The sequence below is a fragment of the Sapajus apella genome, unplaced genomic scaffold (genome assembly GCF_009761245.1).
Source record: "Sapajus apella isolate SASKATOON/1434 unplaced genomic scaffold, GSC_monkey_1.0 scaffold1, whole genome shotgun sequence".
NCBI lineage: Eukaryota > Metazoa > Chordata > Mammalia > Primates > Cebidae > Sapajus > Sapajus apella.
In genome coordinates, this window is record NW_022436941.1 from 22,039,895 (window position 1) to 22,056,340 (window position 16,446).

General features: G+C 38.3%; 1 long non-coding RNA gene across 2 annotated transcripts in view; it reads left to right on the forward strand.

The window, feature by feature from the left end:
- Positions 1 to 249: 249 nt before the first annotated feature.
- Positions 250 to 16,446, forward strand: part of LOC116547207 — a 55,241-nt gene continuing 39,044 nt past the window's right edge. Inside the window, exons 1-2 of one of the 2 annotated variants that reach the window (XR_004266992.1) lie at positions 250 to 471; positions 1,304 to 1,433. This is a non-coding gene — a long non-coding RNA (uncharacterized LOC116547207). The remainder of the gene's footprint in view (positions 472 to 1,303; positions 1,434 to 16,446) is intronic. The other variant, XR_004267007.1, reaches the window with a different exon arrangement.

A 16,446-nucleotide genomic window follows, 5' to 3' on the forward strand; every position in this document is an offset into this window, starting at 1 on the left:
TAGCTAGTCATTTGAATGTTTATGTAAATCTTTCTCTCTAAATTGTAATATCCATGAGGGCAGGGCTCAGCCTCGTTCATCCCTAGGTGTCCATGGGGTCTGGCCAATGCTGTAGTCCTGTACCCATAATTGAGCCCATGTATATATGTATATATATATATATATTATATATGCACACACACATATACATATACAAACACATATATGTACATATATATGCGCATATATATACACACATGTATACAAACACACATACACACACATATATATAGAGTCAAACTAGGCTAGCAGTGAAGACTTTTCTTTTGCTGTTTTGCTGGTTTTTTTTCAGTCATGTGTATGAGAAACAGGGCAGTAACTCTGGCCCACTTCTCTGACAGGTCCTCCTGTTGTTAATGCTGAGAAACTCCAGGAGCCTGCTATTTGGAGAGAGAAATGTGTTCCAGCTGCTGGTGCTAACAAAGATCTGAGGTTATACACACATGACCTGTCACCTACACCCACCCCATTGGGAGGGTCTGCCTCTCCCTGTGTCCACACACGCCTTGACTTGCTTTTCAGTGAATATCACTTTTCCTTTCGTGTTCTTTTCACACACTATTACCTGTATGAAATGAAGACCAAAAAAGGATGGGAAGAAGGAGAAGAAAAATTTTGGTTTATCTCAGAAACGATATCTTGAGAGTCCTAATCGCAGGTAGAATTTTGGTGGAAATCAGCAGAGTGATGGGGGCTGAGGAAACAATTTGAATGTTGCCTATTAGTCCAGGCTGGGATGGGAGTTGGAAATATGAAGGCAATTTGTCCAGGCTGCAGGCAATAAGAAGATATATTGACTATAGAAATGTAAATGAATATAACACTTACAAAGATTATATAATTGGGACTGGCCCACAATAATTGATGATCATGGGAAGTTCTTGGAGACCAGGTCATAGTGAACTTGGCCTTAGGGAAACAATTATCCTCTTGAACTTTGATTGTCTTATGGATCAGGTATGATAGTGAGAGGTGTGTGAGGGGATGCTTAGGCCAGAAGGAGTCTTAACCATTTTGAATGTCCACCTTAATGTTTCCTAGGTGAAGTTCTAAGATTTAAGGGAGCATGCACGGCCTCTGGCCTGTACAGAGTCCACCCCATCTTCCAGGGGACCTTGTAGATGGAGATTAGACTTTGGCAGGCCATCTTGTGAATTGGAGCCAGTGTCCAGCGATGGACAGATGTCATCTGGAACTTCAGATATAGCCCAAGTTCTATGAGAAGCCAGACAACCCAGGAATTTTCCTTTGTGCTTTTTTCCAGAAAAGTGTAGAGTTATTTTGAGCTCCTGGGGTAAGATGGTAGAATGCAGAGAAACTAGAAAATACCTACATTTCTCTATAGCAAGCTCTGTATATCTGGATTTGACAGTAAGAACTTGGTTGACTGATAAGTAAGTACTTTTGCACTCACAGACTTGACATGAGATTCAAATGAAAGAGGGACACAAATGTTTGGTTTTGCTTTGATTCCCTGAAGAATTCCTAGACTTTACAAATATCCTTTCTGGAAAGAATAACTGAGTGAGAAGCCCTAAAGTGATACTGAATAAAGCAAATATGTCTCACAGAATATCTGATTTATATATGTATGTATATATTTTATTACACTTTAGTTTCTGGGGTACATGTGCAGAACATGCAGGATTGTTGCATAGGCACATACATGGCAAGGTAGTTTGCTGCCCCCATCCCCCCGTCACCTCTATCTGGCATTTTTCCCCATGTTGTCCCTCCTCAATCTCCCTACTCTCTGCTGTCCCTCCCCCATTTCCCCCCAACAGACCCCAGTGTGTGATTCTCTCCTCCCTGTGTCCATATGTTCTCATTTTTCAATACCCACCTATGAGTGAGAACATGCGGTGTTTGATTTTCTGTTCTTGTGTCAGTTTGCTGAGAATGATGGTTTCCAGATTCATCCATGTTCCTACAAAGGACACAAACTCATTGATTTTTATGGCTATATAGTATTCCATGGTGTATATATGCCACATTTTTCTTGTCCAGTCTATCATTGATGGGCATTTGGGTTGGTTCCAGGTCTTTGCTATTGTGAACAGTACCACAATGAACATACATTTGCATGTATCTTTATAATAGAATGATTTATAATCCTTTTGGTATATACTCAGTAATGGGATTGCTGGGTCAAATGGTATTTCTATTTTTAGATCCTTGAGGAATCGCCACACTGCCTTCCACAATGGTTGAACTAATTTGCACTCCCACCAACAATGTGAAAGTTTTCCTATTTCTCCACATCTTCTCTAGCGTGTGTTGTCTCCAGATTTTTTAATGATTGCTATTCTAACTGGTGTGAGATGGTATCTCACTGTAGTTTTGATTTGCATTTCCCTAATGACCAATGATGGTGAGCATTTTTTCCATATGCTTGTTGGCCTCATATATATCTTCTTTTGAAAAGTGTCTGTTCATGTCCTTTGCCCACTTTTGAATGGATTTGTTTGATTTTTCTTATAAATCTGTTTTAATTATTTGTAGATTTTGGATATTAGCCCTTTGTCAGATGGGTAGATTGCAAAAAATTTTCCCCATTCTGTTGGTTGCTGGTTCACTCTAATGATTGTTTGTTTGGAAGCTCTGGAGTTTAATTAGATCCCGTATGTCTATTTTGACTTTTGTTGCCAATGCTTTTGGTGTTTTAGTCATGCAGTCCTTGCCCATGCCTATGTCCTAAATGGTTTTGCCTAGGTTTTCTTCTAGAGTTTTTATGGTGTTAGGTCTGATGTTTAAGTCTCTAATCCATCTGGAGTTAATTTTAGTGTAAGGTGTCAGGAAGGGGTCCAGTTTCTGCTTTCTACGCAAGGCTAGCCAGTTTTCCCAACTCCATTTATTAAACAGGGAATCCTTTCCCCATTGCTTGTTTTTGTAAGGTTTGTCAAAGATCAGATGGTTGTAGATGTGTGGCCTTGCTTCTGTGGCCTCTGTTCTGTTTCATTGGTCTATGTCTCTGTTTTGGCACTAGTACCATGCTGCTTTGACTATTTAGAAGACCCCATCGTCTCAGCCCAAAATCTCCTTAAATTGATTGTTAAGCAACTTCAGTAAAGTCTCAGGATACAAAATTAATGTGCAGAAATCACAAGCATTCCTATACACTAAAAACAGACAAAGAGAGAGCCAAATCAAGAATCAACTGCCATTCACAATTGCTACAAAGAGAATAAAATACCTAGGAATACAACTAACAAAGGAGGTAAAGGACTTCTTCAAGGAGAACTACAAATCACTGCTCAATGAAATAGGAGAAGACACAAACAGATGGAAAAACATTCCATGTTCATGGTTAGGAAGAATCAATATTGTGAAATTGGCCATACTGCCCAAAGTAATTTATAGATTCAATACCCATCAAGCTACCTATGACCCTCTTCACAGAATGGAAGAAACCACCATAAACTCCATATGGAACCAAAAGAATACCTGATTTTAAAAAAAAATTCTTGCTTTAGGAAACATTTTGTGTACATAAACATACACACACACACACACACACACACACACATATGGAATCTGTATATCTATATATATTTCTTGGACTTCTTATATTAAGTTTTGGTAGATAAGTAGATTTTAGGGACCATAATTACCATCATTTTACTGATGTAAAATCTTTGAGTAACTTAGGATATGATCATATGATCACTTTTGTTTTTGTTCATTTGCCGTTTGTTATTCAGACAATACAACTCCAAGTATGACCTTGGGCTCATTACTTAACAGTTTTAAGCCTGTCATCTATAAAATGTCAGGGTTGGACCCAGTGACTTCTGAGGTCCCCACTTGCTTGCTCAGTCTCTGATTTGGATGCATCGAGAGACAGCTGTCACAGGTGAAGCCATGTGTGCCTCCCCCATATCCTTCCCTTCCTAGAGCTTCCATTTTCCTTAGTGCTGGAGAAATGCCATTTTATAGATACATGCTTTAGAACAGTATTTTCTCTTTTCATTGTAAAGGAAGGTCTTGGACTTCGCAAAAAACATTCTGGATAGAACGGAACAATTAAAGCCATTTTCGAAACATTATTTTTAGATCTGCACGTTATTTCACTAGCCCTACTTTGTCTCTACTTTGTAAAAGGATTTAGACAGCTTGTTTTTTTGTCTTTCATCAAATATCTTTTTCCCTTCCTGTTCAAAATAAGTTCTGTTTCCCTTTTCCTGGCTAGATGAAAACCTGTGAACTCTGTGCTTCCTGATATCAACCCAACGGTAGTGGTAGAGGGGTTCATATCACTCCAGATAGTCAGTTTCAAAGAGTAGTTTGGAGACTGTGGGATGAAAAACAAGCTTCAGTTTTCCTCTTCAGATCTCTCCAATACACACTGTCTGTGTATTATTTCAGAGAACCCATTCAAAATAGACTGTTTCCTTGCCTGACTCGGCACCAGATCAAGAAGTGGCACATAATGTATTGTTGTGTTTATTATGCGTCGTTTTGCTGCTGACACTGTGGCCATCAAATATTGGAAAATTTACAGCCAAGGAGGTCCAGCCATCATGCCTGAAGTGAAGGATGAAGTATTCTGTTATTCATCTTCAGCTCTGGTCCTTTATGATCAGACAGTGAACTATATACTTATCAAAGTCAAAATAACCTTCACTTTAGAAAACACACTTGTCCTTAATGGACAGAATAGGAATGCATAAACAGCCTCTCTCTTGATAATGGAATGGAGGCTGAGTTGATGTAAGTTTTAAGTATTTTGTAATTTTCCAATTGTGGTGTGCTCAATTAAGTTTTAATGCACAAATTGTGTATGATACTGGCAAAGAGAAAAAACATTTGTAGTTTTAAACTATACAATGTAAATATGTACATCATATTTATGATATAGACATTAGTGCTATGGTTTTTTTTCCCTCTGAGTCAAAGCTAAGGCTGGTAGTCCTATTTCTATGGCCTGTTAAACAGCAGTTTAGAACTTGGATGCTGAAACTGGAGAGACGTAAGTCTGAATCCTTAACTAGCCCTGGAACACAGGCATTAGCTTTAGTTTATTCCTCTGTAATAATAATTATAGTACCTACCTTCTAGGCAGGTGTAGTAAGAACTGAGATTGTACATGTTGAAAATGCTTAGTACAGTGTCTGGTACATTATGAAAACTCAAGGAATATTTGCCATTGTGATTATTACTCCCTTCTTTCTATTATTGTTAAAAACAGCAGTCCATAGAAAACATATATTTCCAAGTCCTTCATGTAAAAGCGGCAGGAATGGAATGTGACCTGTATTTTACGGGTATATAGGTATGTTATGGTATTATGCAGCTTCTGGGAGACATATAGTTATGAGAGCGAGACAGAGATGACCCAGAAAGCAGAAGGCAGCACTGAAAATGGTTCTTACTTGAACAAGCATTTGTTTAATGTGCTTACTCAAGATATACTTTGTACAAGATATAAAATAGATCTTAGAATTAATGAAATCTATATAGTAGCTATATGAGCATTTAAAGTTATGGATGTTTATTTGGAAATAAGCAAGTTTTAGTATGTGAATAGTAGCCCCATGTCTACAAGTTGCAGTGTGGCCAAATGTAAATGACAGAACAAATTTCAGAAATGAGCTGTAACTCTATTTTAGGAAAGAAAAGGAGAATCTCTGTAATTTGGTCTTTGTTCCCAGCTAAGGCCTGGAGGTGACATTAATTGACAAATATCTTCTAAGCCGTAAAGTCAGGATGACAGCATTTGCTTTCTTCGGTTGTCAAAAATCCTCTGTAACAATGGTGGGTGAGTTGTTGGTGAATGGAGAAATGGGCTTGAGAGATACTGGGAAAGAAAATGACTGGCAATTTTAGTTCCAGTGTAATAGGCCTGAGAGTTTTCTTTGTTGTTATTTTTGCTGTTTTTTTCTGGTGTCATTGTAAAATTAAGTATAGGCAAATGTACTGTTAATGGGTTATAATTTCAGACCAATAGTCTATTCAAAACCACAAGACAAGTAATAGAGGGCTCTATTTGATAGGAAAATTACAGTAGGGTTATTTTTATCTCTTCCTTTCCCCTGTCTTCAGACTAAGTAGAATAGACAGGTAAAACTGACACCAAAAACAAGTCTTACCCAAATCCATTGTAAAGTTCCCATTCAGGTGTGTATTACATAAAAATTGCTTGGCTTTCACAAGAACCACCATTCTGAGAAGAGGAACCATGATGCATATTAATAGGTGAAGAGAGCTTCCTTGGGAAGGACCATAACCTTGGAGGCCATAAACTCTGGACTTGGATTTCAGAATGAAAGAGCTATGAAAGCCCAGAGTGCAGGGTAAGTTTGAGTTGAGACAAGTAAATAAAGTGTTTTGTCCTGAATTGCAAAGTACAGTCAATGAACTGTCTACTGGGCTCTGTCACCTCCACCCCTACCTCCTTCTTGTAGCCTACTTGTTGCTTTCTGAATGTGACCCTGTGATTAATGAAGAATATAAAATTGAATGAAATGGGGTAAAATCATGGCTGGATACATTTTTTTAAGTTTTATTATAAATTTTAAACGATGTCCTTGGCCAGCATTTTGAACTGAACGAGAAACTGTCATCAAATGAATGTATTCACCTTCAGAGGCACGGCTATCTCCAGAAGGTCATGTCTTGTGGACACAGCTGTTTTGTGGGGATGTAGGGGAAGCCTTGCTCCGCCTTCTTCTATGTATACCCAAGAAACCTAGAAGCAGTTGAAAGTCAGCAATATGAAAGTCAGCTTTCCAAATGGCCTCCCTTTTTCCTGACATTGCAATCTTAAAATGCCTTTGTTTTTCACAATCTTCATAAGGTCACAAAGGAGTGTTTGTTACCAGATTTATAGCTCTGATATGTTCACATCCACATTGGGTCCCCACTTGAGGCTCTGCCAAGCTCTGGAAGCCCCATGTAGGCCTCCCACAGTGCAGTCTCCGCACACATGTTTTCTGAGCGAACTCAGAGCTGCTGTCTATGTGCTCATTTTCAGTCTATAAATCCTCCGCACTCTGTGACTGTTTGCTAGGCCTCCAGCCAGTACTATATCGTATGTGTGAATGCCACATTTCCCGAGAGAGAGCTGAGCATTCCTGCCTGGATGGTGTGGACAAACCCCCAGGAGCTGAACAGAAATGGGCTTTAGCTTGTACAATGCTTTCCTTTGACCAGTGTCCCAGGGAAGAGCCCAGGCTCTTTATGTACAGATGCATTCAACTGCCCTGACAGAGGGTATGTGAATGTTCTGCTTTACTTACAGAAGAGGGCAATGTGTTTAATTTGTTTAGGGCTTAATTAAACTGCAGACACTTAAATAATTTTTTCCTTGGAATGATTCAGCTTCCCACGGTTGGCAATAACACCGTGAAACCATTTTCTCTGGAAAGTCAAGGTGTCACTTTAATAAAGAGTTGACGATTTTGGATGAGTCCTTGGAGACAGAAGAGAGAAAGGCTACATATTAGTTTTAATCACATGATTCATTTTTCCACTGAGATTTTAACAATTAGTAAGCTCTTCACATTTAATGTTCTGAAAGCAGAACAAGCCAGTAGGGAATTTGGGGGTTGGAAGGGGAAGAAATAGATCATGCCAGTGTGTCCCATCATCAGTGTAGGACAGGGAAGTTAGTGAAGTGGAGGCGAGGGATGCTAATCAAGGGAAATGTGAGGCACCCCTGCTTTGAATTCCTCACTTAGACATAAAGATGCTACCTGTGCAAGCTCAGGAGGGGAAGAGGAGGGCGGAATGGAAAAGGGTCTCCAGGATAGATCCTGGACCTATAAACAGAGTGCTTATTACTACTGAGCAAGATGACAGAGCTCCCTTCCTACTTCCTTCAACAAGTCCTTATAGATTGTTTGCTGTATGCCGCAGATTGTGCCCTGGAGATCGTGGCTGGTGATTGTCAGTCACATCTGCATCGTCATTAAATCTTTCCATCGGTCCACATGTGCTAGGTGCTCCAAGAGAGTTAACTGTAGCCAGCACTTGCTTCCCTGAATTTTGCAGAAAAGACAAGATGCATATACTTCTATTTCAGTGTTCAGTGTTTAGAAATGAGCAGTCTTGCCTTGTTATGCAAATGCAAAGGTAATAGGATGTTTATAAATTACAATAGCTGCAATTACTCACAGGAAAATTTGTTGGCACTTAGTTGGGTTATTGTGTTCACTGAAGATTGTAGCTTGTTACTTTCTGTTCTAATATACTTTACCCACTTAAGTCTTGAAATAGAAATGAAATGCTGGTGTATCACTTTGTAAGAAAGATAGATATGTTTCTTATATTGCATTAGACGGGTTAATATGTTTTTGCATTTTATAACAGGGAACTTTATTAGCATGATGAAATTAATGCATGCAGGGCAATATCTTCCGAACCAGTTGTTACCAGTAGATAAAGTCTGATGTGGTAATTGCTAACTGAATGTTGGATCAGGGTTATTACTGAAGTAAAATCATTCACTGTGGGATGATCAGAGCTACAAAATTGTGAATGATAAAAGAGCCACAGCCACTCTCTGGTTTCAATTAGCTAAAGAGGTGTCCTGGGTGGTTTCAAAAGGCTTGTCTTACCAATATTGTTACTTAGAAATGATTTACAATATTGTTACAGGTCTGCTAATGTTTCTATCATTAAAGGTCTATGGTTTCCATTATGAATTCTGTTGTTGAAGGCTTTGCAGGGATGGCTTAAATATTTATTTCAATGCTGTGTGTGTGTGTGTGTGTGTGTGTGTGTGTGTGTGTTTAAAGCATTTTCTAAGGTCTTGAAATCCCAGGAGTTGGTGTTTTATGGATGTACCATTATTGATCTTATTTATTCATATGACAGTGCCCAGCTTTAGTCCCATAAAAAGATATAAGCCTAATTTTTCAGAGGAAATGACTTCTCTGCTTTATTCGTTGATGTTTTTTAATGTTTGAAAGTGAGTCTTGATTACCTAAAAATCTGCATGAGCAGATCTGATGTTCTGTACCTTCTGCCATTTAATTATTTGGTTTGTTCTAACAGTAGTGCTTCACATGTTAATACAATTTCCAGAAGTACCTAAATTATTATCTGAGGTGGTACTGAGTGAAATGTTCATATTTCCAATTCCTGAACAAATACAAATGGAAACATTTTTAAAGAAAAAAGTGTTCTTTAAAAGGTTACTGCTTATATTACAAGGACTATATGCCTGAGAAACCTGTTTGTCAAGTAATATAATCATGTTTCCCGGTCCCTGCATTTATACCATTACATCATTTCCTAGATGCAACTGAAGGACTGTGGCTATGGTAGCTACCCGGGAAGACTGGCTATCAGATTCATTCTCGTGCAGTCCTTGGACTTTTAAATCTGCTAGGCACCCATACCTCACAAAATTCTTTTTCTATGGAAGTGATAAAGTTTCATGGAAGTTTAGTTTTGAATCTGAAGGGACTATATGAATTACCTATTCTTATTCATGGCACACAAAAGAGAAAAATGATACCAAAAGGGGTTGAGTAATTGCCTAAAGACAAGTATCTAGTTAGTCAAAAGACCATGAATGAGAACACAGACTGGCCTGGCCACGTTTCTTTGTGATAACTGCTTGCCTTGTCTTGATATTGCATAGATGGGAAGCTGTCTAGTGGCTTTCAAAGCTCTGAGGCCTATCAGAGATTCTTTTGCCCTGATGCTAGCTTTCCCTGATACTGACATAGTGTCACCATAAAACTTCCTGCTTTTCTTTCTAGTTCTCAGGTAGAACTCTCTCCCAGAAAAGGAATCTTATTGGCAGTATATTGAATTTTAACGTGTATATTTTCATATAAATTTTTTTCACATGTGGAGAAGTAATAGAATATGAATCATTTATTTTTCATAAAATACTGTGTTAAAATGATTCTATGAAAAAATCTGAAAGAATACATATAAGGGAATACATACCATATTTAGAGCTATAGTGGTGAGCTAATTTCCAGTTAACAGAATGTATGAAACCAAATTTACATTTTGAAACAAGTTAATACTAATTAATAAACTCAAAATTTACTTTTATAGATTTAAAACATCTGAGTAAGAAACACTTTTATTTTTATAAAATGTATTTATGCTTCTAAATGTCACCTATTACAAAATATGCTTCCCATTAAGTCCCTTATTTACAGTTACTGGAAGTCACATGTTTCAGACCAAAGCAACATTTTTGAAGAGGCATCACTGAAAGGATTTTTAATCAGTTGTAATTGGGCCAGATATAGCATTTGCATTGGTGTGATTCTAGCTTCTGTAAAAACACTCAACATGTGGTCCAAATATTATAGAAATGTATTCCCCCTTCAATAAAGTCCAAAATAGAGACCTTTGGCTTATAAGTAGCCTTCTTCCAAAACAGTGAGTCAGAAAACCTAAACTTTTTCCATCTTGCAGTTCTATCATCTTCAGTATGTAGCTTCCCATGTCTGTGTTCCTGCTCTGTGGAAAGAGTGGTTGGAGAAGTCACATTGACTCCTCAGTCACATTGGCCCCATTGCCTCACACAGAACCCCTTGGCAAGAATGAGTCACAGGGTCGCACAGGGACTCCGGAATGTCATTTTTGGCTGGGTAGCTGCTACTCATTAACAACTCCGTATTTTGGAAAGGGGAGCAAAGATTTGGCAGAAGTCAGTTTCCTTTGCTATAATAACTCACCCACAATTGACACTCAAGACACGTGATAGCTAAGGACTAGTTTTGGAAGCTAAGGAATTGGATAACTTTGTTCTGAAAGTGCACAAATCCATATTCATTTATATGACAGTTTTTGGCAATGGCAAAAGGTGGATTGACTCAGATGGACATCCCAGGTAGTATAATTGTGTGGTGTCCCTTCAGACTGATAATCTTTAAATATTTGTTTAATAATTATTTAGCATGGGTGATGAAAATTGTTAACTTTTAGAAGTATACGCTTATTTATGTTCAGTGTATGAGCCTTACTATATATAGTATCCAAAGTAGATAGCCTACTCGAAGTCATATATATGAAATATATAAGTTTGAAGACATAAAGTATACATATATACATGTTTACTTTTATATATGTATATAATAAAGTAAACAATTCAGGCCAAAGTCAAAATTCCACACCTTCATTACTCAGTTATGGAATTTGACTGAAGTTGTGACTGCCAGTTTATTTGACTCTCAGTGGGATAAACAGTCAGCCTTCAGGGATGGTGGCTTTCTATAGGAAGGTACAATTTACATCACAGAAACTTCAGAGGTAATGGGTCTAAAGGAGCGGAGAAAAGACTTTCTTGCCACTTAAAGGCACTATCAATTTAAGTGTAAACATTTTCATTCCAGTTTAGTAATTACTATAAAAAGATGTTGGAAATCCAAAAATAGCTTGTACCATGGTTCCATTTTGACACCCTAGAGCCAGGATTGACCACCAATTATTACAATGTGGTATTTCATCACTCTTTGCCAAATTATTCTACAGGTTTGCAACTTGGCAGGATTCACTGATGGCTTCTGGAGAGATATATTACTTCTAGTACTGACAAAGCTAATCAATGGCTGAAAGAACTATTAATCCGTCTCTACACAACAAAGTGATGCCTGGAAGATGTTTTGATGCCACAGTTCTCTTGAGGTCATAGGGTGCCTAAAGTTATGTTATATTGGCTGTTTACATTCTCTAAAGCAGTGCTCCTTAATTGTGGTGGTACATTGGAAAACCTTGTATAAAGAACTGCTGCCCACACCTCTTTCCACCCCAGTGGCTCTGATTATCCTGAAATGAGACCTTGACATTGATAGTTTTTCCCTCCCTTCCTTCCTTCCTTCCTTTCCTCCTTCCTCCCCTCCCCTGTCCTCCCCGCCCTCCCACCCCTTCCCCTCCCCTCCCCTCCCCTCCTCTCCCCTTGCCTTCCCTCCCCTTCCCTTCCCTTCTTTTCTTCTTTCACCTTCTTTTAAAAAGTTCCACAGGAAATTCAGCAAATATTGAGAATCTCTGACCACTAGTGATGAGTGATGGTCCCTTGCACTATTGTCTAATGAAAGAAGATCCTTTTAGCAGAAATCACTCATGATTTAGCAGTCTAGGAGCCATCATGAGGAAAGAGTTAGAGTGGATAGGTTTAATGCACACAGTGTGAATACGATGGCTAAGACTACCTCTGATATTCTGTTCTCACTCCTGGAGACTAACTCTAAATCATAATTTATATTCAGCCTGACACAAGGGAACATATGAAAAGCAAGTAAACTCCAGCAATGTGTATACTACCCAAAGATATGAGAGATTAGTTATTTCTCTTTAGCCAATATGATTTAACCAATGTTGAATGGCCTCTGCATATGTTATAAATGAACATTTCAGCATTTAATCATTCATCAATTAAAAATATTTGTTTATCCTTTCATATATCAGGCACCTGAACAGTCTTATAAGCCAACACATCAGTGTCTTTATAACCAAAATTTACTGTGAAAACAGATAAATCATTTTTGAAGAGTTATTATTTGTACCTCAACATCTTTGAGATAAATGCTTTAAAGTGTACTTTTGGATGGGTTTTTTGACAATGGAATTCTGCCATTTTTAACATTTTGGGATAACATGTATTTATGAGCAGTGGCTGTAATTATTCTAGAGCTTCTATTATAACTACAAAATTCTGATGCAGTGGTTCTAAACACTTTGAACTTATCACCCACAACTTCCAAATCAGAAAATTTCTGGCTGTGAACATGAAAAAAATGAAAGATGAACAACGGATTAAAAAATAAGTGCATAATTATTTATGATACATAAAATTAAAGAAGCAAACATACCCACAAAAGGGGATTACTGAACAGGTATGGTACATCCATAGGATGGAATGTTACAGAATAGATGAAAGCTTTTTAAAAGAAAATGGAAAAATGCTCAAAAAATATTACTTCCAGAAAAAGATGAATGTAAAACATTAGCAGTAGTGTGATGCTTTTTAAAATGCATAAATATTCACACCGACTGTTTTTCTCCATCCCTGGGCACTTCAGCGTGATAGCAAAGTCAAGGAGAGCAATAGATTGCCTCAGTTGTCCTGAATGCTTACCCAGGCACAGGGAGTCTGCATATCTGCCTTTCTCAGGCTTGAGTTTCCAATTTCTGGTGATTTCTTCCAAGTAGAATGCTGGAATATCCTGGGCAAAACAATATGAATGTGGAACTGAAAGATGTACCACCTGGCAATGACTGGAACCAAAGTGATAGGTCAGCAGCTATTTCACTTAGATGTCATTTCCACTTGTCACATCATTCCTGGTGGCACAAACCCCTCGGAAGTCCCACAAGAACTTCCTTCCAGGGGAAACTCACTAGACCATATATACTCCCATTCCTTATTAGTGTTTTTCTCATTTGTGGTTGCTTTTTCTCTCATAGAACATAAAGCAGCGGTTCTCAAAGTAGGGTTCCCTGGACCTGTAGCATCAGCATCACATGTGAATTTTAACATTTCAAAATTTTTACTGGTTAATAATGAGGCCTTTCCTTTTGAATTCTCCTAATACTGTTTTCACTCAAAAATGTATAGGATTGTGATAGCCAGAATGTACATAGCTCTTAATTTATTTTGGATACTTCTCTAAGTGCCTTCCAAATATTAACTTATTTAATCTTCATATTCACCATATAAAATACAGAGAAGGAAAATTGAACACCAGGAAGATGAGTAACTCATCCAAGGTCATGCAACTATAAACATACTCATAGGAGAAATGCTGGAAGCAAATATAAAATGTCAGCAGTTATTATATCTGGTTATTTCCAGGTATAGGATCACAGATAGCTTTAAATTTTTATATGCTTTTCTATATTTTCCAAAACAGATACATATTACAGTTGTTATCAGAAAAAACCAAAATACTATTAAAAAAACTATGACAGACATTTCAGAGAAGACCGGGAGTAAGGGTGCATCAGAACAGAAGAATAAAGAGCTGTAATTGAAAAAAACTTCTCCCTTATGACCAGATCCTGGAAGCTACTGAGCAAGTGAGGAAATGAAGAACCCCAGGCACAGATGCAGTGAGCATCCACACTGGAAATCCAGGGAGGGCATGACATTGAACAATCTGATCATTCTAATGTCTTAACAGGTTTTGCAACTTATTATCTTTGTAGGTAGCAGTGGATAAGTGCATTTTATCACGGTATTTCCAGGAGACATTTGATGGAGCAGAACCCAGCTCTCTGTCTCCAGGGTATAAAAAGCTTGGCCATAAAATAATGCCCTGACTCATCTTTAATTAGGTGTGCAGTGTGGGAAAGAAATTAGTGTCTTCCTGTTTATGGGAGGTATGGAGAAACAGCTATAAGTTTTCAAAATAGTCCATTATTAACAATCTACACTAAATCGATTGGTACTCACAGCTTAGTCAATGCTTAAACAAGCTGGACAATAGCTGAAGTAATTATTCGGGGTAAATTATTGCCATTGTAAAATGTAATTAATGTTTTATTACAACAAAAAGAGATCTTTTTCTTGATTTCTTTTTTCACCCCACCTTTCCTCAGCTTTATCTCCTGCCAGAGGTCTGGAAGAAAGATTTTTTTGTTTTCTCCCCCATATTGGCAAGAGTGTTTCAGCCATCTGAACATAGAAAGACAGGACACATCCTGAAAAGGTTTTCTATTTTAATATTCCTTAATGACCAATAATGAATTCTTTATGGTTAATCTGCTATTCTCATGGAAACAATTTAGATGGTTAAAAAAAATCAATCATTAAAGAGCAGTAAATGACAGCTCCCCAACAACACAGCTGTATTTTTGTAAAAGTGATTAAACATTGTCTGCATTCATAATTGCATGGTTAATAAGAACATTGAGCACTGAGTCAAGCATTGTTGCTAATGATGACAGATGACAGTGCTACAAATGCTTTGGAGTTATGGGGCTAAATTTTCAAAGACAGTCCCTGGAACGGAATGCACGCAGACCCACTAAGTATTCAATTTGCATGGGCCATTACCAGGTTTGTGCATGGCATTTGGGAGCTTTGCAGTTGAGACTCTTTGGAAAATCTGGCCCATTATGACAGAAAGCATCTGTAATTAACAGTAATTGATCCCCCTCTGCCCAGCCTTGGTAAAAGGTATAAAATGCTGTGTGTGTGGTTTCTTGGAGCCCAACGCCCCTTTGATGAAAAGCCCCGAAGCCTGAGAGGAAGGCAAAAAGAGTCTATAGGGGCATGATTTAGCCTTACAGGCTGGTGTATAAATCTTAGCAGCAGGTAAAAAAGCAGGCAAGTCATTCAGAAGAGGGCTTGGTGAAGGCTCATCTCTGAGCTCCTTGCCCTTACTACATGCCCCTCTCATTTTGGCCATAAATATGCTCACTAAACCTTGGAATTCCTGGATGATTCTTCATAGGATTCACAGGACTAACTACTTAAAATCTGAGATTGTCCCGTGGTCCACTGTGGATTGTTAACTGTGCTGAGGTATGAATTTTAATCTTTATGAAGCTGTGAGCAGAGCGAGTCACTCAGTGACTGAGCAAGCCTCATCTGCTGCTCCGTTTGTACTCTGATCAGGTACGAGGCAATTCCATCTATGAAGCTAGGCACAGCTACAATTTATGAGAAAAATTGCATGCTTTTAGAAAATTTATGAATTTCCTCACATTTTTTCTTGGAAATATCTTGTATCTGTCTGGGATGTTGAGGATCTGCTGTACTGTTTGATGACATTATATCTTGTGCTATTATTTGATTATTGCAGTTTATATGGATATCTTATTTTGGTGACACCATGGCCTAGAGAACAGGGATCATTTGTATTATGCCCTCACTCACTGCTATTTTTTCTGGATCAGCCATCCCTTGTCTGAATAGAGGATTATAGTGTCTCATAGTCTGCAAATCAGACTGGCATGTGGTTAAGAACATGGTTTTAAGATGCCTCATTTGAAATATCACTCTGTCACCCACTAGTGACATTCTACATCTCTTAAGGGGCTTGTTTTTCTGCATCAGTAAAATAGGAATAAGATTAGTGGTTACATGCGAGGGTATTTTTTGTGAGGATTCAGTGAAATTAGTATATGAAACTCTTCGCAGAGTGACTAGGACTTACTATGTGCTTGATAAAAGTTCAGTGTTCTTGGCCGGGCGCGGTGGCTCACACCTGTAATCCCAGCACTTTGGGAGGCCGAGGCGGGTGGATCACGAGGTCAAGAGATCGAGACCATCCTGGTCAATATGGTGAAACCCCGTCTCTACTAAAACTACAAAAAATTAGCTGGGCATGGTGGTGTGTGCCTGTAATCCCAGCTACTCAGGAGGCTGAGGCAGGAGAATTGCCTGAACCCAGGAGGCAGAGGTTGCGATGAGCTGAGATCGCGCCATTGCACTCCAGCCTGAGTAACAAGAGCGAAACTCCGTCTCAAAAAAAAAAAAAAAAAAAAAAA